The sequence below is a fragment of the Marmota flaviventris genome, chromosome 20 (genome assembly GCF_047511675.1).
Source record: "Marmota flaviventris isolate mMarFla1 chromosome 20, mMarFla1.hap1, whole genome shotgun sequence".
Classification (NCBI taxonomy): domain Eukaryota; kingdom Metazoa; phylum Chordata; class Mammalia; order Rodentia; family Sciuridae; genus Marmota; species Marmota flaviventris.
Window position 1 is genome coordinate 9,920,616 of NC_092517.1, and position 17,509 is coordinate 9,938,124.

Sequence of the window (17,509 nt, forward strand, 5' to 3'; positions counted from 1 at the left end):
AACCCAGATATCCTCCCTGGACTCCTGTGCCTGGCTTTTGAGGGCTCCCCATTCTGCACCGAAATGGCATTCCCCCAAGTTGGAAACTGTTGGAGCAGCTGCAGGAAATAGTTTTTTTTTTTTTTTGGAGGGGGGTTGAGGGGGTGTCATAAGTGAGTCTGCTCAAGGAAGCAATCTTTCTAAAAATGTAGCCCTCGCGCTGCAAGGTTAGGAGAATAATGCATGCGTGGGGGCCCCCGCGGGGAGGGTTTTTTTTTTAAACGGAGGAAAACTGGGGGAGCGATGAGGGCAGAAGTCTGGACTGAGCTCCTGCCCAATGAGGATGCGGGTTTCAGATACTTATCGTCCGCGCGGGGAATCGAGTGCTTTGGGATCTGCCAAACACTTCGCTTAGACCCAGCTTCATGCTCGTTCGAAGTTTGTGCGTGCCCGGTCTCACTTGTCAGTTATGCCCTGGAAATAAACAAGCGAAGTTACCTGTAATCTTTGCCAGGTGATCCCACCAACCTTTCTGCCAAATTTGGAGGGGAGAGTGTCCCTCCAGGGAAGGGGTCTAAAGAGGGAAAACAGGTGAAATTAGGAGGAGCATTTCTGTTAAGAGACCCAGAGAGTTTCATACTCAGTGGTCTTTCTTTCTAAATATCTAGGCGCTGACTACTGAGGAGCAGGATTCGCATTCCTGGCTGGGCGTACTTTGGTAACAGAGTGCCTGACCCGGGGTCAGGTGAGTGTGGAAGCCTGAGTGCTGTAGTCAATAATGAGTTTTTGTTGTTAATCTGTTTAGTTTTCTCTAAGCAATCATGGGAGTGGGGAGTAGGAAAGAAAGGTAACTCCATGGCTGGGTCTTCAAAATTTGTCACTGCCTTTAATGAGGGCTTTAGGGAGCAGAGAGCTGGTGGATAGCCCTGCTTTGCACTATTTATTTATTTGTACTGGGGATTGAACCCAGGGGTGACTTCACTATTGAGCCATATCCTCAGGCTTTTCTTTTTATTCTTTGTTTTGAGGCAGGGTCTCACGAAGTTGCTTAGGGTCTTGCTAAGTGGCTGAGACTGGCCTCAAACTTGCAAACCTCCTGCCTCGGCCTCCAAATGGCTGGGATTACAGGCGTGTAAAAGTGAAACAGCATGAAGGCTTTTGAGGATGTAAAGCATTAAATGGAGCTGTAAAGGGGGCGGGGGACACCGCTGACCTGAGAAGCAAGCTGATGTTTTAGATTCTGATGATTGCAGTGTGTTTCATCTGCCAAGATATGTAAGCAAAAATTTAATGCCTCTCTCTTTCAAAAACAGTCAATTTTTTTTCTTGTTAGTGTGAACATGTGTTTAATTAGAGTAGGTTGAATTCCAAGAAATGAAAGTGGTTGCTGGCAAGTTGAAAGAATTAGAACTTTAAAATGGGAAGTTAGTTCTTGAAGAATACCCTGACTGAAACTACCTGCATGTCAAGGAATCTGATGTGTCTCTACTGTTTTGGTGCTTCTTGTGGGATAGGAGCCAGGGCAGCGTTTATCTGTAAACACAACAGCTCCTATTTTTTTTCCCCAAAATGGTCAGACTGCACTTCAGGCGAGGGAGGTCTCAACGGGTGCATGTACATCCCCATTGCTGCAGATTTGGCTGACAAAAGTTTTTTCTTCTGAAATGGTCTAGAGCAGGGTAAACAACAGGGCCATGGGGGTGGGGGGGCAGAGGGCGCCTGGGTCTTGGTAACTTCTTTAACATTCTAAATATTTAGCTGTTCCCTGGGCTACAATCTTTGGGCTTTTCTAATTAGAAAATAAAAGCCAGACGCTTCATTATAGCAGTATAGTGCTTTTGTTTCCTGTTGATAAGATCCTCAGGAGTGCTGGTGGAGTGAGAAGCATTTGGATGTGTAAGGTCTAGTTCATTCTTGGAGTTTAATTGACTCATGACTGTGTGAGAGCTCATAGGGCCAAAGACAAGGTAGAGTTCTTCCCTTCAGAGTGAGGTGCAGACGAGGAGAAACTGGTCCAAAGACTGTCCACTACTGGATTGCTAAAATATCAAGACTGGCACTTTACGTTCTTGTAACCTAGATGCACAGCCATATGTCATGTGGCTCTATTTTATTTATTTATTTATTTATTTATTTATTTATTTATATATATACACACACACACACACACACACACACAACACACATAACACATACACACACCTTTGAGCCAGGTATGTAAATAAAAGGTATAGAGTGTGACATTGCTCGGAAGCACATGTGACCTCAAACATTGGAGCAGTATTGCGGGAGTAAACTGCTGTTAATGAAATGATTCTTATGTCGTACCGATGATGAGCTAACTATACTTGGTAGAAGGAGGAGATGACATAGTCATAGATGGGGATAAAAGAGTGGATATTTGAGGAGGCCTTTAATAGTGGACAAGTTCATTTGGAAAACTATATGTCGAAAGTCTGAATCAGAGTACCACACAAAATCACCAGGAATATTGTCCACATTCAGCATTAGGCTCCTCTGAGGTCGATGTGTACCTGACGTAGACATTTTTTGTTTTTGTGAGGGTGCTGAAATTGAACCTAAGGCCTTTCTCATGCTAGGCAAGTACTGAGCTACATCTCCAACCTTTTTATTTTATTTTATTTTTATTTATTTATTTAGGTACTGGGAATTTGAACTCGGGAGCACTGAACCACTGAGTCACACCCCCAGCCCTATTTTGTATTTTATTTAGAGACAGGGTCTCACTGAGTTGCTAAGTGCCTTGCCATTGCTGAGGCTGGCTTTGAACTCATGATCCTCCTGCCTCAGCCTCCTGAGCTGCTGGAATTACAGGCGTGAGCAGCTCAACCCTTTTTATTTAAAGATAGGGTCTCACTAAGTTGCCCAGTCTGGCCTGGAACTTGAAATCCTCTAGCCTCCCTAGTTACTGGGAATACAGAGTGCGCCACTGTGCCCACCTGAACTACATATTGATCATTTACATCAAGTTGTCCACGCAGGTTGAAAGGGTCAGGTGTTTCTCCAAGCGGAGAATTTAAAAGTTTAAACCGCATTTAGTCCGATCTGTTAAATACTGGTTGTTTCTCATCTACCCTCCTGTTTATCTCGTCACCGGCTGCGCAGAATATTTCAGTTTTTCATCTCTCTTTCAAGTGTGCGTATTTGCGCATGTGAGTGCGCACATTGAAGTTCTTTGACTAATTCAGTTCAGTACATAAAATCTCATCAAGATTTTCTTTATCGTGCTGGGAAAGATCGTCATGTTCCAGATTAATTACTATTAGTCTTCACATCAAGTCCCATGAAAGTCTTTAAAGCTTGACAATAGTGTCATCCATTTGAAATAGAATGGGTGTTTTTTTGGAGGGAGATGGATTTCTATTTTTTTTTTCTTGGTGCTGGGGAATCGAACCCAGGGCCTCAGGTGTAGGCGGGTAAGTAAGTGCTCTACTGTTGCACGAAATCTCCAGCCTGAGCATCTTCTGTTGAAGACTGAGAGATGGGATGGTTGCTTAGAGGAGAATAGACTAGTTCTACAAGAAAGATCTGTGGCCTTTTCCCTTGAAGTATTTTCAGCTGAGGTAGATCTGGGGGAGAGACGGACTCTGCCTCTGATCCATGGAATACAACCCACTGACTTCCAGAGAAAAAACTCACGTGGCTTTTTAGCTCATTTATGATGAGCTCATGGAAATTCTGATTTTTTTTTTTTTTTTACATGCAGCTCTTAAAAAACAAACCAAATGAAACAACAAACACCAAATATGAACTACAGGGGAAAAAATTTAAAAGTAGGCCTAAAGTTAGGTTTCTGGGTCAAGCTGTCCTTGGATACATCTAATTAAGGAGTCTACACAAGGCCACTGTCCCATGTCTTTTGCTGTTGGTTTGATCTTTTAAAACATATTGCATTTGCAGGCTTTCTATGAACTAAAAGTGCTTTTTTTTTGTCCCACTTTTGCTGTTTTAAGTTTTGCTGTGGCTCTTTTGGTGACTGTGTGATTAAGCTTGAAGTTAATGACACGAATGACAGTTTTTATGATTCCTTCCAATGGTCACCGTGTCTGTGGTTCCCGGATGATTGCTAATGAGGATCAGCTGAATATAGAGCCATCATCATCATCATCATCATCACCTGTTAGACTTTGAGAGTCCCAAAACCCGGTAGAGTTTAATGAACGTGGTGTGGCGAATCTATTTAGCAGATTCAAAAGCCTGTTAAAGTGGTTGCGGTTCAAGCATTTTATTTGTTCAGCAGATTTTCTTGTGCAGCTGCTATGTGCAAATCCCGTTGTTAGGATAGAGCAGTGAGAAAACAGTCCTGTCCCTAAGAGGTTAAGTTTTAGGGAGGGGGGAGTCAATTTAAATAAGCAGGTAATCGAGTATGACGGGTTGTTAAGTGCTATGGAGAAAAATAAGAGAGGGTTAGGGGAGCAGAAAATAACAAGCGTCAACAAGAATGAGGGGGATGCAAAGTGGCACAGCTTCCGTGGAAAATGGAATGGTGGGTCCTCAAAAAAGCTGAACATAGATCACCACCATGGAATGTGGCATTTCTACTCATAGGTATGTATCTAAAAGAATTGAAAATCAGGGAGTTGAGCAGGTATCTGCACACCCTTGTTATCAGGAGTCTTATTCGTAGTAGTCAAAGGTTGGAACAACCAAAGAGTCTCTTGATGGATGAATGGATAAACGGATAAACAAAGCGTGTGTGGGTGCAGTGGAAGATTATTTAACCTTAAAAAAGAAGCAAATTCTGACACGTGCTACAACATGGATGTAACTTAAGACATGATGCTTTGATGAATTCAGCCAGACACACAAGGACCCAGACACATACTCTATGATCCTGCTTACCTGGGGTACCTAGTAAGGTAGGAATCACAGAGCCAGAATATAGTGTGCTGATTGGGCCAGGGGGTGGGAGGGTTAGAAGGAAGGAGGGAGTTTGTTCAGTGGATACAGAGTTTCAGTTTGGAAAAAAGATACAGTTGTGGAAGTGAGTGGCAGTGAGGTGAATGCACCACAGAATTGTGATCCTTAAAAGTGGAAAATTATGTGTGCTTTACCACAATAAAAATAATAATAGCAACAACACAGGGAATGGTGGGGCCAGCTAAGGGAGTACTTAGGTAGGGGTTGAGATCAGAAAGGGCTACTTTGGTGATGCGTGAGCGAGAGATTTGTTGAAGAAGGTCAACCAGTTAGCCGCGGAGCTATCTTGGAAAAAGGATACTTGTTAAGTCTAGGCAGCCTGTGCAAAGGCCCTGCAGTGGGAGCAAGTGGGACCTGTTGAAGGCAGTGCAAGGGGGCCAGGGTGACCACAGCTCAGGGATAGTGACAGGAGTCGGGTTAGGCAGGAGAGTCGAGGTCCCCTGGTGAGAGGGCCAGATTCCTCAGGCCACCAGTGATTTCCTGAGGATTTCTAGCCCCTGACAGAATTCTCAGTGTGGTTTTCAACATGACTGGATTCCATCATCTTTTCCAAAGAGCCTCTGGAGAGGGCAGCAAGATCCCGTATCAGATGGGAAAACTCTAGGTGGGAAACCCAGACTTCAAGACTGTCTGGTTACTCACATGACTTACCTGGGATTGAAATTCAGTTTAGTAGGAAAGGAATCTTTGTCGATACATAGGGAAACCTGAATTTGGTTTGCACTTCAAATTTTTTTTTTTTTTACTTTTTAATTTTTTTATTAAAAAAATTTTTTTGTAGTTGTCGATAGACAGATGCCTTTATTTTATTTGTTTATTTTTATGTGGTGCTGAGGATCGAACCCAGTGCCTCACACATGCTAGGCAAGTGCTCTACCACTGAGCCACAACCCCAGCCCTTGCACCTCAGATTCTAAGGATCTCATGGTAACATGGGGGGTTTGGCACAAGCCTTCTCTGCCCTCCTGCCACCCTGTCTTCTGTCCAGGCTCATTTTAAGGTTACAGAATGAAGACCACCATTGTGCTCTCCAACATTCCTGGGGAATAAGAAACCCCATATCAGTGACTCTTGCTTGTAACCCAAGTGGACATCTTCATTGGTGCAAACCTCAAACTGAGTTATTAGGGAAGAGACACACACACGTATTTATTGTAGTGAAACGTTAGGAAGATAAGCAATGGGATAGCAACAGTTCCAACCATCCAAGACTAGGTTCCTGGCTTTCCCCTTATTATACACATTTAAAAATTATGTGTGTATTTAAATTTCATAACAAGGGACTCATTCAGTAGCTTCCATATGGAAACTTATTTTCTGCACCCAGAACATCTTGAATACCTTCTTAATAGACATCTGTGACTTCATTTTTCTGAAAGTTGTCTGTCCTGCTGATGGGATTTCATCTGGGTGATGGCAGGTATGAAATCCCTACGGTGAAAAAAAATACATCATTCAGATCCATCACCACCGAGTGCAGCTTTTCTCACTTGCTTTATTCTGTTCTTTTCAGAAAAATAATTGGAAGATAAAACATTACTCATGTTACTATCTTATCACAGAGGTCAAGGCTGTATTAAGTATCACATTTCTCGTTTGTTCAAGTAAATTAATTCTGTGAGGTGATACCAGGGACTCTTTACTGTTTGCTTGCAACTAAAAGAAAAACTTGACCATAGGAAATTTTAAGACATGTGCCAGTAGCGAGTGGTCTCAGTATAATGAACCCTTTTTATTCATTATGCATCTTGTACCCTCAGCCATGATCAATGGATGACCCGTCTTGTTATCTTCAGACTTCTCTTGAGTCTTGGATTGCTTTGAAGCACACCCCAGACACAGCAGTTCATCTGTATTTTAGTAGGTAACTTTGAGATTCTTTATGTAGACAGAAAGAAATACTTAACAAACCTACAGTTGTTCTCTCATCCAAATGCTAACCAGGCCCCGCCTTGCTTAGCTTCCTAGATTTCAAAACCAATTTTAACTTTACTTGTAATTTAGTTAAAGCCACATTTAATTTTAAATCAGACTTCTTGAGATTATATGCACATAGGTATAAAACACACACGAATAGTAAGAATGCATATAATTTAAGCACATAGCAGTTTGAATTAATATCTAAGTAAATACACTTCAAATGGTTATCTCAGTTCATGTGTTTCCACTGCACCTCTTTTTTCCTATGCAGTTTGTGGTTGTGGATGAATAGACTGGGTTTTGTATTTCCCTATGGTTTAGATTTTGCCGACTTCATTAGTATGATTTAGCTGTGTTTCTCTGTTCCCTGTGTTTGTCGTCATTTGGTAGTTAGATGTGTAGTCCTAATCAGAGTCAGGTCTTGTTTCTTTCTAAGTCTGCTTGGTGAGGTTTACTCGGGAATGATGTCACATTCACTCATAATGGATGTCTCCTATTTTGATGTTGGTGACTGCTCATTGCCTTAATCCACCAGTTTGTTTCAACTTATAAAACTCCTCATTCTTACTTTTCCTGTTTTCTTTATTAGTTAAAATACTTTGCCTGGCATGCTGGTGCATGCCTGTAATCCCAGGCTGAGGCAGGAGGATCAAAGCCAGCCTCAGCAAAAGCTAGGCGCTATACAACTCAGTGAGACCCTGTCTCTAAATAAAATGCAAAATAGTGCCCCTGAGGCATTTAAAAAAGGTTTTATAAGAATAAATTTTCATGGGTACAATGGCACACACCTGTGATCACAGCAGCTTAGGAGGCTGAAGTAGGAGGATTGTGAGTTCAAAGGCAGTCTTAGCAACTCAGGAAGACCCTGTCTCTAAAGAAAATATTTTTTAAAAGGGCTGGGGATGTGGCTCATTGTTTAAACACTCCTTGGATTCAATCCCTGCTAACAACAAAAATAATAATAATAATAAATTTAAAAAAAATTTTCCACTGTGTTTTTGGTTATTCCAGGATAGAGTTCATATAGGAAAGATAAGACCACTGCTAAATCTCTTTTTTTAAAATATATATCTTTATTTTTATGTGTTGCTGAGGATCGAATCCCGGGCCTCGCAGGTGCTAGGCGGGCACTCTACCATTGAGCCACAACCCCAGCCACTTTTTTTTAATATATATATTTTTTAATTGTCCATGGACTTTTATTTTATTAATTTATTTATATGTGGTGCTGAGAATCGAACCCAGTGCCTCACACATGCCAGGCAAGTGCTCTATCACTGAGCCACAACCCTAGCCCTGCTGAATCTCTTTATTTTAACAATTTGAAAGATACTGGAAACCGCCCCCCCCCTTTTTTTGGTACCGGCAGTTGAACCCAGGGGTGCTTTACCACTGAGCTACATCCCTGAACCTTTTTATTTTGAGATAGCATCTCACTAAGTTGCCCAGGCTGTCTCTGAACTTGTGATCCTCTTGCCTCACTTCCCGAGTCTCTGGGATTATAGGTATGCACCACCACACCCAGTTGGATACCGTTAATTTTTAATGGAAACTGTAGCATGGACCCATAATGAATCCGTAGCATCTTCATGACTCTGGTTCCCAACTGAGGCTCATCTGGCAATATCTGGGAAGATATTTGGTAGTCACAGAAGATCTAGGCCGAGGATGCTGCTGGCATTTTATGTTTAGAGGCCTGGGTAGCTATTGGATAGCAGACTGGTCAGCGTTTCCCATTCCACAGGATCAGTAGTGCCACCGTTGAGAACCCTGCACTGAGGTAGCCAATGCGCGTGGTTATTTGTGAACATCGTTGTGATCCATGCATTTAAACATGTGTTCTATGCTTTACTTTGTGTAGTTCCCCCCCCACCCCCCTTCCGGGTACCAGGGTTGAACTCGGTTAACCACTGAGCCACATCCCAGCCCTTTTTATTTATTATTTTGAGACAGGGTCTCACTAAGTGGCTTAGGGCCTTGGTAAGTTGCTGAGGCTGGCCTCCAACTTCCGATTGTCTAGCCTCAGCCTCCCAAGCGGCTGGGATTACACTGTGTCATTATCTTTTTTTTTTTTTTTTTTTTTGAGAGAGATTTTTAATATTTATTTTTTAGTTTTTGGTGGACACAACATCTTTGTTTGTATGTGGTGCTGAGGATCGAACCTGGGCCGCACGCATGCCAGGTGAGCGCGCTACCGCTTGAGCCACATCCCCAGCCCCTTGTGTCATTATCTTGATTGAAGTTCACATTATTTGTCCTTGCTTAAGGAGAGGGATGTCACTCAAATTGGTTCCTGAGACTTTGGATACAGCCCTAAAGGTCTTCAGTATCATTCTTGCGTTGTATATGACAAGATATTCCAAGTTCATATTCTGTATTTCTCAAACCAGCCATTTCATTAAGGGGCCCTCATTTTTTAAGAGAGAAATGGTATTTAGAGACTTCTGCTTATCCAAGAGTGCAGACTCAAAGAAGTATACACCTAGTAGTGGTTCACTGACGAGGTTATAAGGCAGAGACTCTTAAAATATTATGTTATACATTAAAAAAACAAAACAAAACTCTGACTGGGCATGTGGTGTATACATGGAATCCTGGTGGCTCAGGAGACTAAGGCAGGAGGATCCCAAGTTTGAGGCCAGCCTCAGCAACTTAATGAGGCCCTAAGTAACTTAGACTCTGAAAATAAATTAATTAATAATTGAAGAAAAACCTGAATTGTTTTTCTTTGTAACTCCCGGGCTCAAGTGATCCTCTTTCCTTAGCCTCCCAGGTAATGGGGACTATTAGCGTGTTCCAATACTCTGTCAAACACCTAAACAGTTTTTTTTTTCTTTAATATCTTTTTAGTTGTAGATGAACATGATACCTTTATTTTTATGTGGTGCTCAGGATCGAGTCCAGTGCCTCACACATGCTAGGCAAGTGCTCTACCACTGAGCTAAACCCCAGCCCCACCTAAACATTTTTAATGAAAGCATTTCCACAGAACATTTGGTACACCTTTGCCTGTTAGAATTCTGACATAATCTCAACTTCCTTATTAATTGGCCTGAGTTTTAGTAGGAATGTTACCTTGTTCCACATGCTTGTTTTTCTAGTTGTGTGACACTTTGCTAAGAAGTAGGGAAATCCATTTCATGGGCCTTGATTGACTTTTTAAAGTGGATTAAGTAGAATAGAAAGTATCAAAGAGTGTTATGTTGATACAAGTTGAATATTCTTTACCTGAAATGCTTGGAACCCGAAGTGTTTTAGATTTCTGATTCTGGAATACTCGAATACGTGTAATGAGATGTATTGGGATGGGACCTATGTCTTAAAATGAAATTCATTTAATTTCACGTGCTCCTTATACACACAGCCTGAAGGTAATTTTATACAATATTTTAAATAATTTTGGGCGTGAATCTTTGTTACAACGGTGTGGAATTTTCCAGTCCCGGCATCACATCATTGCTTGAACAACTTTGAATTCTGTAGCATTTCAGATTCGGGCTTAAGCGTGCTCAACCCATACTTAAAAAGAATGGTGTATGTGGGGCTGGGGTTGTGGCTCAGTGGTAGAGTGCTTGCCTAGCACGTGTGAGGCACTGGGTTTGATCCTCAGCACCACATAAAAGTAAATAAATAAAATAAAGGTTAAAAAAAAAAAAAAAGGAATGCTTTACCTTTGGGGAAAAAAAAAAGAATGGTATATGTTGCAACAAAATATTCTCCCCCCTCCCTCTTCTCTCTCACCCACAGTGAACATGGGGTTGTGATTTCAATATTTTTTTCTTACTGTGGGTTGCAACCAAGAGTTCCAACAACACTGTGCTGCATCTGTGCTCCCCACTGTGCAATCCCAGGCCACCATTCCTGGCTTTCACCTAGGAACTTGTCAGCAGCTGCAGACTCTTCAGGCCCCACTGAGTCAGAACTGGAGGTTTCTGTGCTATCTCCAGGTGATGAGCTCACCCTTGAGATGCTGTGCCGGGGGATGCTTGCTTGCTTGGCGGGTGCTTTTTAAGCACTTGTCTTTTTATAGTTCCCTTGTTTTTTTCGGGGCTGCCTCAAACCTGTTGAGACTGACCTTTGAACTTCCCCAGCAGCCTTCTCCTTTTCAGTGAAGTGGAAAGGGAGCCCAAAGCACAGCCCCTAGAGGAGACTGAGCAGGGTGGTCAGGTTCCTCCCTGACCAAAATGGAAACTTCATATGTTTAGTGATGCTTTCATTGGCTGTTCAGGTAAGCTGTGGAAAGACACGGCCACCTGGGGAACCTACGAGGGCTGCAAGATCTCTCTCTCTCTCACACACAACAACAACAACAACAGCAAAACAGCTGCATTTCAACCTGCTGTTTTCAGATACTGTGAGGAATGGACAAGTTATGTTTTAGGACCCGTCTTGTCAGCCAGATTCATGGACTCAGTACTGTTAATTACTACTCATCAGGAAAATCTGAACATACGAGAAAATGATCACTAGCCTCCAAGTTCCTTGGTGGTTATTGGTTATTTGCATTTCAAGAAGAGCTTTTTATCTAGGAAGTAATTTTTGTTTTGCAAAAACAGCCAAGAAGCATCCCAGGCACCTATTTTCTGAACAGAAAAACCTGATAGGACACCCAGACTGAGGGAGGTCCATCTCTTTGCCTTGTGGTGTGGCTGTGCACATTCTGCCTGTTACTCTCTGCCTGCTGTGTTCTTCCACACCTTCCCTGGGTGCCCTTTGCCATGTCATTCTGTTCCTTAGGATGCAGCCCAAATGATTTCTCCTCTAAGAAGTTTCCTGATACTTGAAACTCTATTATTTGGAATTCCACAGCACTTGCACTTGATCTCTGTTTTTCTCATGGACCTTCAAAAAAATCCACAAGTGTACCTCGTACATAGAAAGTACTCATAAAATATTTGTTGAAAGAAGTATTTTTTTTTTTAATACTGAGGATTGAACTCAGGGGTACTTAGTTACTGAGCTACATCCTCAGCCCTTTCTTAAATTTTGAGACAGGGCCTCACTAAGTTGCTCAGGACCTTGCTAAGTTTCTCACGCTGGCCTTGAACATGCTATCCTCCTGCCTCAGCCTCCACTGCTGGACAATGAAGTCATCTATATACATGTTTTTTCTCCTTTTGAAGATTGTAGGCTGTTTCTCAGAAGAATCTAATTTTTTCTCTCTCTCTGCTGATGAAATGTTTCTTTTGTTGGCATTTGGCTTTCAAAAGCCCCTTTGCTATGGATAGCAACGTGGGGACCAGGTAGAGTGGTGTTAAGCTGTTCTTTTTGATGTGTTTTGAGATGTTGCTCAGTACCACTCTCTAGGGCATGTGTGGCTTTGGGGAATTGTCAGTGTTAATAACAGGGGAGGGAATGAGTTCCGGGCTGCAGGATGCAGACTCCTGGGCCCCCATCGTCGACTGCTTTGTGGGTACAGGCAAAACGAGAAGATCTGTGTGCCTGTTTCCTTTTCTGTAGAAGAGGTACAGAAATACCTGCTTCGGGTCATTGGTGCCAAGATGTATAGTGATAAATGTTTGCAAAAGATCTTAGAGGAAAAAAACAAAGAAAGCTAAATCTGTGCGCCACATCAGTGGCTCTCCACCAGGGCGGTGGTTCTGCCCTCCAGGGGACGTTTGGCATTGTCGGGGGACTTTCTGTGGCCCTATCCGGGGAACTAGGTGGAGTGCTGCTGGCATCCAGTAGGTAGAGGCCAGGGAGGCTGCTCTACACACTTCAGTAAATAGAAGTTTCCCCATGACCAAGAACTAGGGCTCCAAAGTGTCAATAGTGGCAGGGTTGAGAAACTGTCCTGGAGTCGATTTTTATCTTTCTGAGGACATTGACCTAATTGGATTTACTGGCTTTTTGTGGTTTAGGCAGAAGGGTATCTTCTTAGGCTGAGGTGGACTTAAACTTTCTTTCCTTTCTCTTTTTTGTGGTTTTGGGGATTAAACCCAGGAGTGCTCTACCACTGAGCAACATCCCTGACCCTTTTTATTTTTTTTTTTGTTTTGAGATGGTCTCTCACTAAGTTCCCGAGGCTGGCCTCAAACTTGCCATCCTCCCTCTTCAGCCTCCCAAATAGCTGAGACTGTAGACATGAGCCACTGTACCTCGCTTTTTTTTTAAAGAAGCTGTCTATCTCTATTTTAAAAAAATTTTTTTTGTTGATGGACATTTGTTTATTTATTTATATGTGGTGCTGAGAATCGAACCCAGTGCCTCACACATGCTAGGCAAGCACTCTACCACTGAGCCCCAGCCCCAGCTCCCTGTACCTTGCTTTTTAAACAAAAAAATAAACATCCTCTTCCCACCTCCCACAAGCACTGGCCTTGGTGTGTGGAGCCCTGTGGTATTGGACTAGCTCTCACCACTAATGGACCGTGTGACCTGTAAGAAATCACTGGACCTCAACTTGGTTGGTTAGTTGGTTTTTCCACCTATAAAATGAGGAATTTTGGCTCAATGCTATCTACCCACCAAATCTTAAGGTTGTCTTAGTGGCTAGTTTTGAGCTTTTGATTGACTTCTCTTACTTTGGTTCTGAGAAGTTAAGAGCAGATGTCGGTTTGGGCATCTTTTTCAAGGAATAACTTCTGGCAGGAGGTGCATTTGTTATGAGAACAGACTACTTAGCAGATGTGTATGTGAATAAAAGTAGCTTTGTGTGTCTGGGTGTGTGAGCATGTGTGTGTGTTTATAAGGAGCAACACTGAAGGTAGAGAATCGCTCTGAACTTGAGATTTACAGCGGCTGTTTCTGAGATTGTCATAAAGGGCCCTGCTTGAAGCCGAAACTTCTGACTTCCTTTCCGACTGGCTGAAAACGAAAGCAGAATATGATGTGTGCTCCGAGAGAAGCGGTTTTTCACCACAGAACCAGTTATGTCGTGGTGGGGACAGGCTGTGTTTCTCAGGATGGTCTGATTGGCAGCTAATGGGACGAGAAGGCCCAGGAGGGGGTTGAGTGTGGGTGTGTTTGGTGGGAAGAGGGTGGCACCGTGTCCAGCCCAAAAACGTCCTGCTGCTGATCCTCATTTCATAAAGCAGATGATATCACCCAAGCATCTCTACTCAAAAGGAAGTTCTGAAATTAACCCCGAGGGAGCCTAGCAGCAGAAGCCAATGCTATCAAAAGGAAAACCTTTTTCTCCCTCTTGAACGAGTCCAGCATAAATGTGTTGGGTTTGAGCTACCCTGTATTTACAGCTTATGCCCATATATGTACCTGGGCGAGGGCGACTTAAGAAGACTTGTGCTCCTCCAGAGTGAGCTTCCTTGGCCCCTTCCCCGGAGGTTGGTCAGACGCCAGTGGCTCTTCCTTCTCTTGGGCATGCTTTTATTTTCTCTTTGAAAGACATCATGGTTTGTCTGCTCTGCCCGTCAGGAACCCGCCCCAGTGGCAGATGCTCCACCCCAAAGTGAAGTGGCACCTTTCAGTGTGGGTCCTTATCCGCAGTTCTCAGGGGCCAGCTGCCTGACAGCCTTCGGATCCCCAGGTACTTTTAAGCCTTCACGCCTGAGCCCCTGTCTGTGATCGCTAATGTTAAAGAACCTTTTTGATTTTGTTATTTTTAAAGCAAGCAGTAATCAAAACCAGCACTAAAGGACTTTGCCAGGGGCCCTTAGTGTTTCAGAGGATGTGTTAGAATGGAGAAGCCAAGATAGAACAGGATGGACTTTTACTAGCTCCATGTTTCCATAGAAGAAAGACCGTCCACCTGCAGGGTGCTTGGGGCCAGGCGGCAGAGCAGTGCTCCCTGAGTGGGATGCAGGCTCCTGTTCCTCACCTGGCTGTGCTTTGGTGGCTCTGGTTCTGTTAGGAGAACATTCCAGCTTAATGCATCTTATAATGGGTCCCTTTTCTACTTGCACCCACTTGGACTGGCTGGTGGGTAGGGATGATCCTCAGCTGACTGTGAACCCAGAGATGTTTGGAAAGAGTAGTTTATGAGAACAGAAGACAGAGCAGGTGAGAAGGTAGAGTGACGGCGACCAGGAGGAACTTGCTCTCTTGGACTTCCTGTGTGCTGAATGTGCACGTCACCTTCTCTCATTTAACCCTCAGCATAACTCCAGGAGGCAGCCCCTCGTCATCTCCATTTCATAGCAGAGAAGTTGCAGGCCAGAAAGGAAGTACCTTGGTCAAGGCTACGAACTGTCCATCTCTCTCTTAGAATAAAAGGAAACCTGTGTTCAGCATGCACAAGGCACTGGACACCATCTCCAACACAAAGCAATAAAATAAGGCGGCAAACATTTCAGGCCTTTTTAAGTTGCCTGGTGAAGTCCTCTGGCCCCGGCTTCCCTCTTCTCTGACCTTACTTGTACCTTCTTGCTTTCTTCATCAATTATGCAGACTCTGTGACCAGCCCTCTTTCTTGAACTTGCCAAGATCTTGCAAAGCCTCTGCCTTTGGGTCTTTGGACTAGCTGTATCTTCTGTTCACAATGCTCTTTTGCCTGATTTTTTTTTTTAAATTTTTTTGCATAACTTTCTTTGTTTTGACCTTCAGATCTTAGCCTAAATGTCTCATCTAGTTTTTGTTTCTTCCTCCTGACCAACCAAAATTAAGTTGGTGCTCAATCGTATCACCCTGTTTTAATTTTTTGTATCTACTTCTCATATCTGATCTGCCTTGCTTGTTTTAGCTGGTCTATTTGCTGTCTGTCTGCCTTCCATAGTATCAGGAGGGCAGGGACCTTTTCTGGTTTTGTCCTGTATCCCCAGCTACTGCAACAGTGACAGCACTTGGCAGAGATCAGTTCGTGTGTTGGATAAAACAGAAGATGTAAGTTTCATATTGAGGGTCATACTCTCTAAACCCCTGGCTGTTTAGTTTTATGTTTTGTATTTTCCTATAGCTAATTTTTCCTATTTGAACAGTATGAGTCCTAAGCACTCGGCCATTGCTAGAGCAAATCCCAGAGGAAAGTACATAGTAGTGTTTTTCAAACGTTTGAATCTCAGGATCTCTTCACATAATTAAAAACTATTGAGGAACCTCAAAAAAAATGTTAATTTTTACATTAGAAATTAACAACACTGTAACTGAGAAAACCCCTGACCGGTTAACTTAGTAACATTTCTCATGAAAAATAATATTTAAAGAAAGTTTTGAGATGAATGACATCGTTTTACATTTTTGCAAATAGTCGTAAGGTCTGGCTGAATCAAGGATTCGCCCAGTGCATATCTGAACTGCTTTCTGTGTGTCATGACATAGTCTTGCAACCCCTGGAAAAAACTCCACTGTATGTGTGTAAGACACTGAATAAAAAGGCAGATACCTTCTTGGTGTTTTTAGGAAAAGAGTTTTGACCTTGAAATTCCCCTGAAGGAGTCCCAGGAAGCTCATGGAGAGCCACTGGCTCTTGGGGTCCATGGGTCATTAGAAGGCTGGGTGGCAGCATGGAACGGGTGAGAGGGAGAAGCTGAAGGCTTTAGTGGCAGGGTGCAGCTGAATGTCCCTGTGTCTGGATATTGTATCAGATCTTTCTGTTCAGGAATAAATGTACAAGCAATGCTTTTTAGCTATTTTTGAAAAATTAAAAAAAAAAAAAAAGACATCCCAGCTAAATCTCCCCTAAAATATAAAGGAACACAGAGAACTTGAATACCGATGATACTGGTCTCATGTTCATCTCTTTCCCATAGCATGATCATACCAAGCAGCCTAGACATTCTGCAGTGGGAGGGGACACGAGAAAATGATAGAGCATGGGTTCCTCGCTGTGAGAATAGCAGCTTCAAGTGTAAATTCCTTGACGGCTGTTACTCTGCTGTCTCTCCAAAGTTCTTCTTAGAGCTTTTGGTCTCAGGTGAGGTGGGTCCTTCTTCTGAAATGAGGTCATCTCACAGCTGCTTTGCACTTGGGTGTCTGTTACAACCGGTGTGGTAGGAATCCAGGTGAAAACTCTGTAACAGAGGACATAGCCACACGAGCCAGCTTGACTGTTTAAGAGGGGTCAGTGATTCCCATTCGGGCCTCTGGAGACTATGTCTTGGCTGAGATACGACTTTCTCTGGTCATTGGGCCCTAAAGCACCCATGAAAAGCTTGGTAGTCAGGAAAGGGTGCAGATGTGGTCAGAGAGTCCTCAGTACCTGACTCCCAGGCCTGCCCCATTTCTGAAAGCCAGACTGCTCATCCACAATGGCTAGGTGCCTTCATCTGAATTGAAGGAAGGAAGCTTGCCTCTTGGTGGGTTTCTGCAGGTCTGTGGCTTTGAGGTCCTAGAGCTGGCTCTAAGTCATCTTACCATTTCTCCCTCATCTGTCCACCTTTAAAGATGAAGTGACACGTGTTACCTTAGGTAATGTCTTAGTTAATGAAAGTGTTCTAATTTAGTCTCAGTTTCAGGAGTTCCTAAACTCTTAAATGCTGCATGGTGTGTAGGCGAAAGTTAAAAAGTTTTTTTTTTTTCCTTAGGAAAATGAATATAATGTAATTAAAGTGTGTGCAGGAGAAATAAAAGATGAGAAAAAGTACAATAAGTGAGTTTTCTGCCACAGTCAAAGCTTTTAGGGGAAAAAAAAAATTCCAAAACCTATTTTGAGCTGTTTAAAAATTAAATGAAGCATTTCTTTTTCAGCAAAGCTATGCTTCTGCCCATTTATAACACCACAATGGGAAAGAGTCTAAATAATTGAATTATCATCCCTTTGAAAATGTTCCCACCC

General features: G+C 42.9%; 1 protein-coding gene across 1 annotated transcript in view; it reads left to right on the forward strand.

The window, feature by feature from the left end:
- Itpr1 (inositol 1,4,5-trisphosphate receptor type 1) overlaps positions 1-17,509 on the forward strand; it is a 306,399-nt gene that overhangs the window by 368 nt on the left and 288,522 nt on the right. The window contains exon 2 of the mRNA XM_071605917.1: positions 648-724. The gene's annotated coding sequence lies outside the window, so the exon portion shown is untranslated. The remainder of the gene's footprint in view (positions 1-647; positions 725-17,509) is intronic.